The sequence below is a fragment of the Hibiscus syriacus genome, unplaced genomic scaffold (assembly GCF_006381635.1).
Source record: "Hibiscus syriacus cultivar Baekdansim isolate YM2019G1 unplaced genomic scaffold, ASM638163v2 tig00002338_pilon, whole genome shotgun sequence".
Taxonomy (NCBI): domain Eukaryota; kingdom Viridiplantae; phylum Streptophyta; class Magnoliopsida; order Malvales; family Malvaceae; genus Hibiscus; species Hibiscus syriacus.
In genome coordinates this window covers 227,535-240,261 of record NW_024061926.1, presented here as the reverse complement: position 1 = coordinate 240,261, position 12,727 = coordinate 227,535, and the positions used below count along the sequence as shown (strand labels likewise).

Below are 12,727 nucleotides of genomic sequence, written 5' to 3'. Positions count from 1 at the left end.
GAATTTGTTGATACTTTGCACCAATTAGCGGATATCTTTACAAAACCCTTAGACAAGAAAGATTTTGGACACTTAGGAGAGAATTAGGTTTAACTGACCTATCTTCACTTAGTGTTTAAAATAATTTTAGCACTTTTAATAAATCTTGAAAAACAATACTATGCTATTTGTCTCACTAAAAATCCATCCAACACTCTAGAACTAGCACATTGAAATAAGACATCACTTCATTAGAGACCATGTCACTAAGGAAGATGTAGTTCTAGAATTTGTTGATACTTTGCACCAATTAGGATATCTTTACAAAACCCTTAGACAAGGAAGATTTTGGACACTTAGAGAATTAGGTTTAACTGACCTATCTTCACTTAGTGTTTAAAATAATTTTAGCACTTTTAATAAATCTGAAAAATGCTTATATTTTTGATTGCATTCTTGCTATTAGTTAGGGGAGTTGTGATTCTTAATGAAATTAATTTTATGTTCAAAAATCAATTAAGATTTTTTCACCCTCTAAACCCCTCAAATCTCCATTTAATCAAATCAACGATATTAAGGAATTTGCTTCATAAATCATCTTCCAAACCTGTTGGAATCATTAAAATCGTGCAAACATCAACTAAATCCCCTCAATCTCATATTTCAAGGTAAATTTTTTTCTAAACTCTTTATTTCATTATTTTGAACATAGGATAGTTTCAATTAGTTCTAGGTTGAAATAGTGATCGGGCATTGATTATTTAGTGTTAGAAACTAGATGTTACAACAATTTCATCAAAAACACAAGAATTTTCAAATTTTTTTAAAATTTTCGAAATAAAAAAAATGTTATTTTTCAATTATTGTGTTTTGATCAAATTATATTGTTATTATGAAAACTATACATATATTGTTTCTCAAAACCATATTTTTCAAAAGTTTTTCAAAAACTTTTGCCCATTAGGATTGTTTTAGAGAATCTTGAAATATTGAGGACTCATTGAGTTTTGGGATTAATTGAATTGCATACACTTGTTTTAAAATTGCAGGTTATTATATCTATTCCGATTTTCTTCACCATGTCAAATCCTAAACGTCCTAGGTCTTCATCTAGTCGTTCTAGTCGTCACCAAATCCACCTCAAATCCTCCTTCTATTCCAATTCTAATCCCATCCACTGATCCTAACTTGACTATCCAAATTCGTGTTTCAATCATCCTGGTCTAGAAATCACCGATATTGGTATTATCAGTATTTCGATTCTTACAAAATCCGGAAGAACGTATTCCTTCTCGTCAAGCTATGTTAGCTATCAATTTTAAATATCTTCCCATTTTACAAGAATGGAAATTTGATAAACTATTTGATCTTGAACCCGTTTACCATCAACTTGTTCGTATATTCTACTCTAATGCCGTATTGTTAAAAACCAAGCTGAAACCGAAACCATAGGAATTCGTTCCTACCTTCTAGGACATTCTTATATATTGACCCGGCATATATAGCCAATACTTTTGGATTAGATAATGATGGTATTTCGAATGAAAAACAAATCTTAGGTTCTCGTTAAAAAGAAGGATAGTGCGAGTGTCTTAGACCTACATGAGCGTTTTCTTCATCTAATGATTCTTGGTGGTTTCGACCATCCGGAGGTCGTATTCTACTCTTAGAGCTTTGGATCTTTGTGGTTACATTGTTTTGAAAACCGTATTAAAATTAACCTACCTCAGATTATTTTTGCTGAAATTGTTGAAACCGAAAATCTTGTTCCTACAAGAAACACTGTTCATCTCTAGTTTACGGTTGCTTTTTGAGTAATCTGTTTTCCAAAGCTGGGCTTAGAGTCGTCTAGATGCCTTTTTTCCTCTTAAGAAACAAATAAATCTTCTTTCCTTAACGAGAGCGGGATGGGTAAAGGACAAAGAAACCGGTGAATGGTTCGTTCTTCTACTCCGGGAGCTAGTTCTTCACAAGCTCCACCCGAAGCTGACGAAGATCCCGAGTTTGAACAATTAATGGGATTTGATGAAGTTGAAGAAGAACCTGATCAGCCCGAAGAGCAGCCGAGGAGCAAGCACAACAAACGCATCAAATGCCTCCATATTTTCAATCCTTTATGGAGACATTCGATTACCGAACGCTACCATGGACTCGCGTTTTTTCCTCTATAGAGTCTCATTTATCCACAATGGGAGCTCAACAATTAGAGATTCTTTGGGAGATCGTGCAAACAATGAATCAACCAACGCTCGTATCAATGAACTCACACACGAGATGCCGCTATGCGAGCCCGTTTTCCTCCTACCGATCCGGATGCTTGATTTTATGTTTAGCTTTAAAACTTTGAACAAAATGAATATTGTTTCAACATTTTGATATTTTTTTTGTGGATTGTTGGATTTTGGATATATGAATGGTGTGAACTTATATGTTTGGTTTGTTTTATTCATTTTGCATCATTTACATTATCATTAGCAATATGACCAATTTTGCCATATCACATTATTTTATGAATATTGATTTATGAACTAATGGCTAACCTCTCTTTTGATTATGATCTTAGCAGCTTAAGCTTTATAATTAAAATCAATGTCTAAATGATTTACAAAACCTTGTTTTACAATGACTTTTTGATTTAACAAAAGGGGGAGAAGAAGTGTTAAAGTAAGGGGGAGTAATTTCTAATAATTTCTAATTTCAAAACTTGATTTCAAAAATCTTAAAATTACTAAAATGTTTTGTTATATCAAAAAGGGGGAGATTGTTGAAACATTTTAATATTTCGATATAACAAATTAAGTTAAATGGATTTTAAGATTTCCAAATGATTTTCTAAGTATATTCGATATAACTATTCGATATCAAAAATTACTCCAAATATTTCAAAAATCATTTTTATCCTTACTTAAGTGTAAAATTAAGTTTTAATCATAACAATTTCAAATATTTTATAAAGTATTTCGAACCAATTCAAAGCCAAAAATTCCAGATTACTCAGAGGGAACCGATTCCCCCCCATAGGAGGAACCGATTCCCCCCTGAATGTTTGGCTCCGAGATTTCCAGAATGCTCGGAGGGAACCGATTCCCCCCAAGGGGTACCGATTCCCCCTTGTTCAACGGTCGAAATATTTGAATTTTACACTTAGGGAACCGATTCCCTATGAGAGGGAACCGATTCCCCCCACTGTCCAAGCTGTTTTATTAAATGTTTTCACACTAAACGGCTATAATATCTTCTCTAATTATCCCCAACGTTTAGAAGTGATCCAAGGTGTATTTAAGCAAGCTAGAAGCCATTGATCAAAAACAGAAACATCAAGCAACTAGAATCAAGAGAGAATCAAAGAGAAAGCATCAAACCTCAAGTTTGAGCATTTCAAGCCCATTTTCATTCAATATTCATTTTGCTTTCAAGAACACTTTTTGTGCTCAATTGTATCTTTTGAGTGTTCTTTTCTTTGTTCTAGAATTGTGCAAACATCTTACCTTGTGAGGTTTTCTTGTAAGTTTGCAAATTTGTAATCTTCTCTTTGAGAAAAGAGTGTTCTCAAGAGTTGGGGTATACTCTTGAGGAAATTGTAAGGTTATCTCTTTGGCCTCAAAAGAAAGAACAAATTAGTGAATTTGTTGGAAAATCCTTAGTGTGGATAGCTAAGGTAGTGGACGTAGACTTTGTTTGAGAAAGTCGAACCACTGTAAATCGCTGTGCAATTGCTTTCAATTTTCTGCAAAAGCTTCCACAAAATTTTTATTGCCAATTCACCCCCCTCTTGGCCAATTTCGTCATTCGATTAACTCAACAATGGAGTAAGAAGGGCTAACACAATTTTGAGTATGCCATGGTTTGTACTAGACTAGATATTGCTCAAGCAGTGAGAGTTGTTAGCAGGTACATGAATAATCCAGGCAAGGTACACTGGGAAGCAGTCAAATGGATCCTCAGATATCTGCGGGGTACCACAAAACAAAACACTTTGTTTCAAATGTGGAGATACGATATTGACAAGCTATGTAGATGCTGGCTTAGCCCGAAATGTTGACATCAGAAAGAGAACTACATGGTATGTCTATACTCTAGGAGGTACTGTAATGAGTTGGGTTTCTCAACTACAGAAGATAGTTGCTCTCTCCACAACTGAAGCAGAATATGTCGCTGTTACGGAAGCCAACAAGAAGATGGTTTGGCTCCAAAGTTTCTTGGAAGAGTTAGGCAAGAAACAAGAAAAAATATCTTTTATTGCGATAGTCAAAGTGTTATCCATCTAGCGAAGAATCCATCTTTTTTATTCCAGGACGAAGCATATACAATTGTGATATCATTTTATCCGGTCTCTTTTGGAAGATGGGATTTTGAAACTTAAAAAGATTAGTGGAGCTCAAAATCCAGCAGACATGTTAACAAAGACGGTGACTACGGACAAACTGAAGTTGTGTTCAGCTTCAGTTGGCATGCTTTAGTAACAAGACTAGAAATATTGCTGCATTGATCGAGGTGTGAAGACATATTAAAATTAGTCTTCAAGTGAGAGATTGTTGACAATTGCATGGCAACAATTGTTGAATTTTTTCATGGCATTCTAGATGGCAACCAACAATTGTTGTAATTTTTCATGACATTCTAGATGGCAGTCGGTGGCTATAGGAATTCAAAAATTAGGTAGTTGATTTTGTTGAATTTAGGTATGGGAAAATTATAAATTTTAGTCCCTAGACTTTAAGGTATTTATAAGATTAGTTCTTAAGCTTCAACTATAAATACACTAACTCATTTAGCTTCAAAATCATCCTCAAATCATTCTAGTCTCTCACAAGTATTTTTGTAAACACCTGTAAATTTTCTCCCTTTAGTAAAAGATCTGCAGCAGCCCAGAGACGTATGTATAATTGGCCGAACTCCGTTATCAATTTCGGGTATTATTTTTCCGCTTTTATTTCGCATCCTCACTAATCTGGTTATAGGGAAATTACTCGTTTATTTCCTAACATAAACTACCTTATATTGTCACTCAATTATCATGGTACTAACTTTTTTTGTCACTCAATTATCATGGTACTAACTTTTTATCCAAAATAGTTTTTTTTATTAGAATTTAGTTATCATTATTAGAGAAAAAATTTAGAACAAGCTGAGACAAAAATTTAGGACAATTTAAATTGAAAATATAAATTTAAAACCAATTAAAATCATAATAATCTTAAAAAATTAGGCAAACTACCTAGATTGTCACTCAATTATAAGGGTAATAACTTTCTATCCAAAAATAGTTTTTTTTTTAAATTAATCATCATTGTTGTAGAAATTTATTATTTTAACTATCTTACCTTTACATCGTCTAATAAATGCTGATGTAACATTTTTATTAAATAAAATCTATTTTGACCTATTAAAATAAACGTCAAATTAGTCACTTACTTTGGCGAATTTCTGAAAAATCACCCTTTTAATCATTATTTTCCTGTCAGACACCATTTAGATTTTATTTTCCGATCTAACACCCTTTGCAGGAAGGCACAGCCCCTACACCACGCCTTACGCTGATGTGGCACCACATGTGGTAAGGCGCGGCTGGGCATTACGCTGACATGGCAACACGCTGGGTAAGGCGCGGTGCAGGGGCCGCGCCTTCTGCCATGTAGGTGTATAACGCGGTGCAGGGGCCACGCCTTTGCTTTAATTCTAACACGCGTCAGAAAGGCGCGGTGTAGGGGCCGCGCCTTTGCTTTAATTTCAGACCGTTCACACCCCTTTCCCACCCTTATAATACCTCCATTCTCAATCATTTTCATCACACAAAATTCTCTCAACTTCTCTCAAATCCTCTCAACTTAAGGTATATTTTATTTTATTTTATATTTTATTAGTATTTTATTTAATTATTTAATTATTCTAATATTTTATTTAATTAATTTTTTTGCAATTATAAAATGGAAGGTGGTCTGCTTCGTTTGGATGGAAATCATATATCGAGTCATTATGTTGATACGATAACATTTTTACATTTTAATTTAATTTAAATTATTAGTAATAATTTATTTATTTAATGCATGATTATTAGTTTATGAATTAATTTTTGTAATTATTAATATTTTAGGAGAGCGATTGTATATTAGATCCTTTTATTATGAACCTTAAGTTAGCGATATCTACCCGTGTCTGGTCGTATTTAGTCGAGGTTGGATTCAGTCACATAGCTAGATATGAAGGCCATTGTAAGATAGAACCAAACCTGTTTTCTATGTTAGTGGAGCGGTGGAGGCCGGAGACCCACACATTCCATCTTCCGTGCGGAGAGTGCACGATTACGCTTGAGGATATTTCTATGCACTTTGGGCTTCCGGTGGATGTAGATGTGATTTCAGGGATGACGCACGGTAATTGGACTACTTTGTGCTAGGATTACCTAGGAGGTGTTCCTCGAAATTTTAACAGTGGTCGGATACCGTTAAATTGGTTAGATGCCAATTTTTGGAATTTGAGTGAGGATGCCTCAGAGGATCAAGTTAAAATGTATGCACGAGCATGCATATTGCAGTTAATAGGAGGGTTCTGATGCCAAACAAATCGCGCAACTAAGTTCATTGTATGTGGTTGCGACATCTTGGCGTCTTTCATCTGGTCGGATCACTGAGTTGGGGCTCGACAATTTTGGCATCCTGTATAGGGAGATGTGTCGAGCGACATACTACAGGAAAAATGCTATCGGCGGATGTCTCCTTCTGCTGCAGTCTTGGACATGGTATCGCTTGCCCTTTTTATGTCTTGTTGTGAAGAACTCGTTCGTATTTCCGTTACTATTGAGGTAATTACAAAACTGATTTCGTATATTAATCATTTTAGCCAGTGTATAATAAATTTTTTTCCTTGAATAGGTGGTTTACTGACAGGAAAAATCATCTGGATCTACCTGATGAATTAGAAATAATCAGGATGCTAATAGGAGGTTATACAAAAAAAAAAGAGCAACCATCGTAATAACACAAGGAGAAGAATGTGGTGGAATTAGATAAAGGAAAATATGTAATGGTGGATGTCCCAATAATGACTGGCAAGTTGAAGGAGAATATATCACAAACCCCTACACAGAGGAGAAGTCCAAATATTGGCTAAAAAAAAAAAGAGCATTACAGACCACCACCCAACAATTGAGAAAGGCAACCATGCAACTCTCTCTATTAATAGACGGGAGAATCCAACCTACATTCAAAGATGGTGTAAAACCAAACCTTCAAACCCAATCCTTAAAGATAAAATATGAAAGTCAATAAGTTGAGGGAATTCAGAATCCCCAATGCATCCTACTATCAAATTGGATCCAATCATTCTCCTCTCAAATAGAAGTTATGTCCCCGCCCGAGAGCATGACTAATGTCGATACACAAGACGAAATGATTGATAAAAACAACACATGAAATGGTTGAAGTCATGGTTCAAGGCGAGAGGGTCACCTCCTTGTCACATTAAATATAACCTTATGATGAATATAATTCTTTGGAACACCCAGGTGTTGTTCACCGTACTTTTCGAAGATAGTTCAAAGAAGTGGTGAGGACTCATAAACCCAAAATCGTGGCACTTTTTAAAAACTCATGTTAGTGGACTCAAAGCCGATATAATTATTAGTTCCTTCTGTTTCGAAAGTTCATTTCGAGTAGAAGCTCAAGGATTCAGCAGAGATATCTGGATCCTATGGGACACTTTGATCAAAGTTAAAGTTTTACAAGTCGCAAACCAATTCATACATGGAAAATTCAAGGAAGATAAAGGCTCTAATTGGCATCACTTCTCCGTCGTTTATGCCGGTCCACATATATCTACCAGGAAACACTTATGGGATATGCTTTCAGCTCTAAAACCAAAAAATGATGAATCTTGGATCTTAGGAGGAGACTTTAATTACTTCCTAAGGGACGAAGATAGACACGGAGGAAGTACGAACAACAAAGGATGCAACAAATTATTTAATGACTTTGTTTGTATTCAACAATGCTCTAATGGATGTCGACTTTCAAGTCCATGAATTCACTTAGAGAAGAGGTAATCTATGCAATGCCTTGACCGTTGCCTGATGAATGCAAAATGAGATAGTATACACCCTAGCTCTAATGTGACTAATGTGGTCTTCGAACTAATTTTATTTTTAATGTGGTCCTCAAACTCAGAAAAAAAAATTTAATGTAGATTTTTGACTAACGATTTTCGTCGTTGATTATTACGATGTTGACGTGACTGTTTACATTGCTAACATGATAGTTAACGATGGTGATATGACGGTCCATAGTGGTTGATGATGTGACAAATGAAAAAATTAAAAATTTACTTAAATATTATTGACTATTTTTATAATTTACCCCAATAAAATTTACAATAAAATTATTAAAAAAAGAAAAAAAAAAACCTGATGAAGCATGAAATTGGAAGTTTATCGGTACAAATGAAGATGCCATCGAGGGCAATTGAATTAGGGCAAAAACATAGGGAGAACATCATCGAACGAGGAAAACACCGGAGCCCTCTTCCATTATCTTCGATCTGCCTATGCTGCAACTCCTCTAAATCTCAAAGTTTCCCTCCTTCTTCCTTCTCCCTTCTCCCTTTTAACTCTCAAATTTTTGTTCCAAATCTTCAATTTTTAACCCTTTTTTTATTTGTCTTCGGGAAAATTATCTATTTACAGATCATTGATCTATATCCGGGTAACGCAATCTTCACCGCTCTGATCCAGGTACTTTCCACTCGCCTTCAGAATTGCTTTATGTAAATCTTTGCTTTTGTACTATATTTCATCCTTTCAAACTTTAATTTTTTAAAAACAATGAAATTTTTTATAACGAATTAGAAAAAGCAAGTGTATGCTGAATTGTATTTTGAAACTACATGAGAATCAAAATATAATATAGTGCTCCCTGGAACCATTTAATTGTTGGATTAAGGGAAATGTATCTTTTGATCTTGCTCGCGTACACTTTATATTTCTTCTTACATGCACATAAGACGATGCAAGATTTTACTTTAGATGTAAACTATATAAACATGTTGATAAAATTCAAAGAAAATATCTAAATTATAAGAGAATTTAAAATTTACAAGGAGCCGCCAGCCCCCTCTGTCCATCCCTGCCTACACCCATTGATACAATGCAACGCTCTTTTTTGTTCAATTAGTTTTATACTAATATTCTAATATATTTAATTTAATTGCATATATGTTCAAAAATTTGTACTCTATTTTGAGGACCACAGTAGTTTACATGGCTATCGTGGGATCATTTCCTTTCAACACATTTCTTTCTGGTGTGCTTTCTTGTGTTGGAACAACAGTCTTTGCTGCTAAGTCAACTTTCTATCGTACCTCTTTGCTAGGTAAATGACAGCATCTGACACTGATTTGGTTTCACTTGATATAGTTTGTCTTCGTATTCAAGTGAACAAAGAAAACAAGGAATTCAAGGTAAGGTTGTTCGTGTTTTTTGTGTATCCGGTGTTACTACATGAGTTACGACTAACAGGTATAAATACAAAATGGAATGTTCTTATAATATTTCTGAATTCTAATGATATCGATACTGCTAATCTTTCTAAACTTTGTTGACTTAAAACCAATGCTTTTGAACTGCCTTCGACCTCCGAAAATAACTTATTGTCTCCTTGAGGTGGGCATTGGGTGATGGGTATTTATATATCTTTAACTCAACGTGTTAAATACTTAACTTGAGAATGCACACATCAATTGCAGGATCTCCCACCCGAGCGAGCTTTTGCAGATTTTTTTTCTTTGCAATTTGGTGCTCCATTTAGTGATAATGAATTTCCTTGGATAAATCATGCCTCCAGGTTTGTTGAACTGTTGGTCACTTGGTTTTCAGCTGTGATTCATATTTATAGTATGAAATGAGACCCTTTGATCAATATTATGAGTTTATGCATATAGCATATATAATCAGGAATTGTAGTAAGAACTTGAGTTGCCTTTAAGTAAAGAGTTTGGAAGTTACTTGGTGGAAAACAAAAAACATCTTAGTGTCATTTTGCTTGTTCTGTTTTTCTTTTATGCAAAGTTATTTTATAGATTTTGGATCTCTCATGTGGTTAGTTTTCAAGATTTACCTGGAATTTCTGAAAGGATAATCACATAGAAGTTTACTGCTCCCAAACACATGTATGGGCATATGGCTAGTGATATTACTCATTCGTTGACATTATCGGTTCATCAGGTCAGTTTGGTTGTATGTAGCCTAGGGGAGCACCCAGCTCATAAACATTAAGATATTGCTGAAACATGAGATGTGTTGCCGCCATAAAAGCTGAATTCGTGCTCATCAAAGATTACAACCAGAAAGCAACGTATAATAACAATCAAAGAGAATCCACAAAATTAGGTTTTAAGCAGTTGGCTGATGCACATGTTTGGGATAATACAGGGTTCAATGAGAATTGCATGATTTGATTCATTAATATTTGTTGCCTGTACATCTCCATTCGTATGTCACATTGATTTACCATGCAGGATAGAATTTGGTTTAAGCAGTTGGTTGATGCCCATGTTTTGGATAATACAGGGCTAAATGAGAATTGCATGATTTGATTCATTAATATTTGTTGCCTGTCCATCTCCATTCGTATGTCACATTGATTTACCATGCAGGCTAGAATTTGGCTTTTTAATTGCACTTGCCTTGCATTGGTATAATCATTTATTAGTATGGATTCTTTACAATGATATATAGCAGTAATCATAAATTGAAAAAAAGCTGGATAACTGAAAGAAATTATTAGGAACTATTTGTTCAAAAATTTTCTCAGTTAATTGACATATACACACCATACAGACACAGTAATTCGATTCCGAATCCTCTACAAAAAATAACATATCCTTTTACTATTGAAATCACTCAAGGAATTCGGACATAACGGTTCAAATATGAAAAACTAAAATTATCAAGAATCAGAGGTGGTTGAGAAGCTAATTTTATATTTATCTCTAAGATTTGTTTGTTCATTCTTTAAGATACTACTATTACATTAATAGCACCTTTTCATTATTTTAAAATGAAAGTTCATAGAAACTACATTATTGTATCTCATTGTTTTGAGTACGTCTAAAATAATGATAAGAAATAATTTAATTATATTAAAAAATTGGAATTATTAAATGCATAATTTTAAATGAATTTTGATGTTATGAACATATTTTAATTAATTTACATTTTTAATATATTTACTTTCCTTTTTTAAAACAATATCGAAAACAGTTAGATCTTGTTTTACTCGTAAATAATAATATTTTGTGTTTAAAAATATTAAAATATATGTCTAACTGCTTTAATTAATGTAACAGTAAAGTATACAAATACTTCCCCAATTATAAGATATTATTTTATTGAGTCCCTTAACTATTAAAAATTACAAAATGATTTGCTGACTATAGATCGTCGCTTTGTTGAGTCTCTTGATTATTAGCCATAAAGACGCAACTGCTCAAACTCGTGACCTCTAGAAATAACAACACTCTTCTATCACTAAAATCACTTGATGAGTCATGGAAAGATATAATGTTAATTTGAAGATATGTGATGTTAAAAATAAAGAGATATGATGTTTAGATGCAGAGATGTAATGTTAACATTAAGAGAAATAATGTTAATTTGAAAAGGTGAATATTTTCTAAAAGCTATGTCATAAACAATAGTAATTTTAATTAATTAATGACTCTTATATATCTTATATAATTGGGGACTTTATGACTTGTTATAATTGGGTCTCTATGTGATTATGTACGGTAAAACTCTATCTGTATCAAAGTCTTACATATAATCATCTATTGCAATAACGATATTCATCAATATATAAATACTTTACATGGTTACATGGTAATCAGATTCTACCCAAAAAAAAAATCCTCTATTACATATTTTCTATGACTTCGTTGTCTGCCACCAGCGATTTTGTGTTCTTAGTGCACCAATAAATTTCCTAATCAAGCTTACGTATGTCAATTTCCCTGTATGGCGCGAGTAAGTGGAGGCCATATTCATTGATTTTGGTTTGATAGGTTATAGCGATGGATCACACTATATTTTGTCCTAACTCTTCGATGTTGTGACCATGACGACTAATTCTGAGTACCTTCTATGGTATTGTTGAGATCAAATCATCAAAATGCTCTTTTTGACAGTTGTGACAATATTATTTAACCGCTTATATTGTTCATTATCACTGCTAAATCTTTATGGGATACGCTAGTCACGAGTTATGCCAGTGTATCCCTTTGTGGTATCATTGCCCTCAAATCACAACTGGCTCACAATCCGTGTGGTTTTAGATCTATACCTGAATACATGAAAGACATACAAGTTATTACATCATATCTAGCGTTAGCTAGTTGTCATATTTCAGATACATCTTGTTGATCTATATTGTTAATCAACTATGCGATTACTATCAACCCATAGCTGTTGCGGTGTGTGTTCGTAACATACCAACAACAATGCTCGAGTTATTTGTTATCTTAACTGATCATGAGCGTTTACTTAATGAGATTGAGACCTCTTCTCTTTACAAGGCAACAAACGCGACTTAACGGGTTACTTTCGTTTTTGATTATTCCACTTATCGTACCACTCATGGCTCTTAAGGAAAAAGTGTTCGTTATGATAATTACTAATTCGTTGGTAGGCACAATTCCTCAACTCAATGTGGAAATCCCAATCGACAAGATATGTACAAGTTTTTCAATTTCTTAAGACATG

The 12,727-nt window shown here is 33.9% G+C and overlaps 1 pseudogene; it reads left to right on the top strand.

Moving 5' to 3' along the window:
- The first annotated feature begins 6,688 nt into the window (after window positions 1-6,688).
- Window positions 6,689-10,021, top strand: LOC120144843 (annotated as a pseudogene).
- The last annotated feature ends 2,706 nt before the right edge of the window (window positions 10,022-12,727 follow it).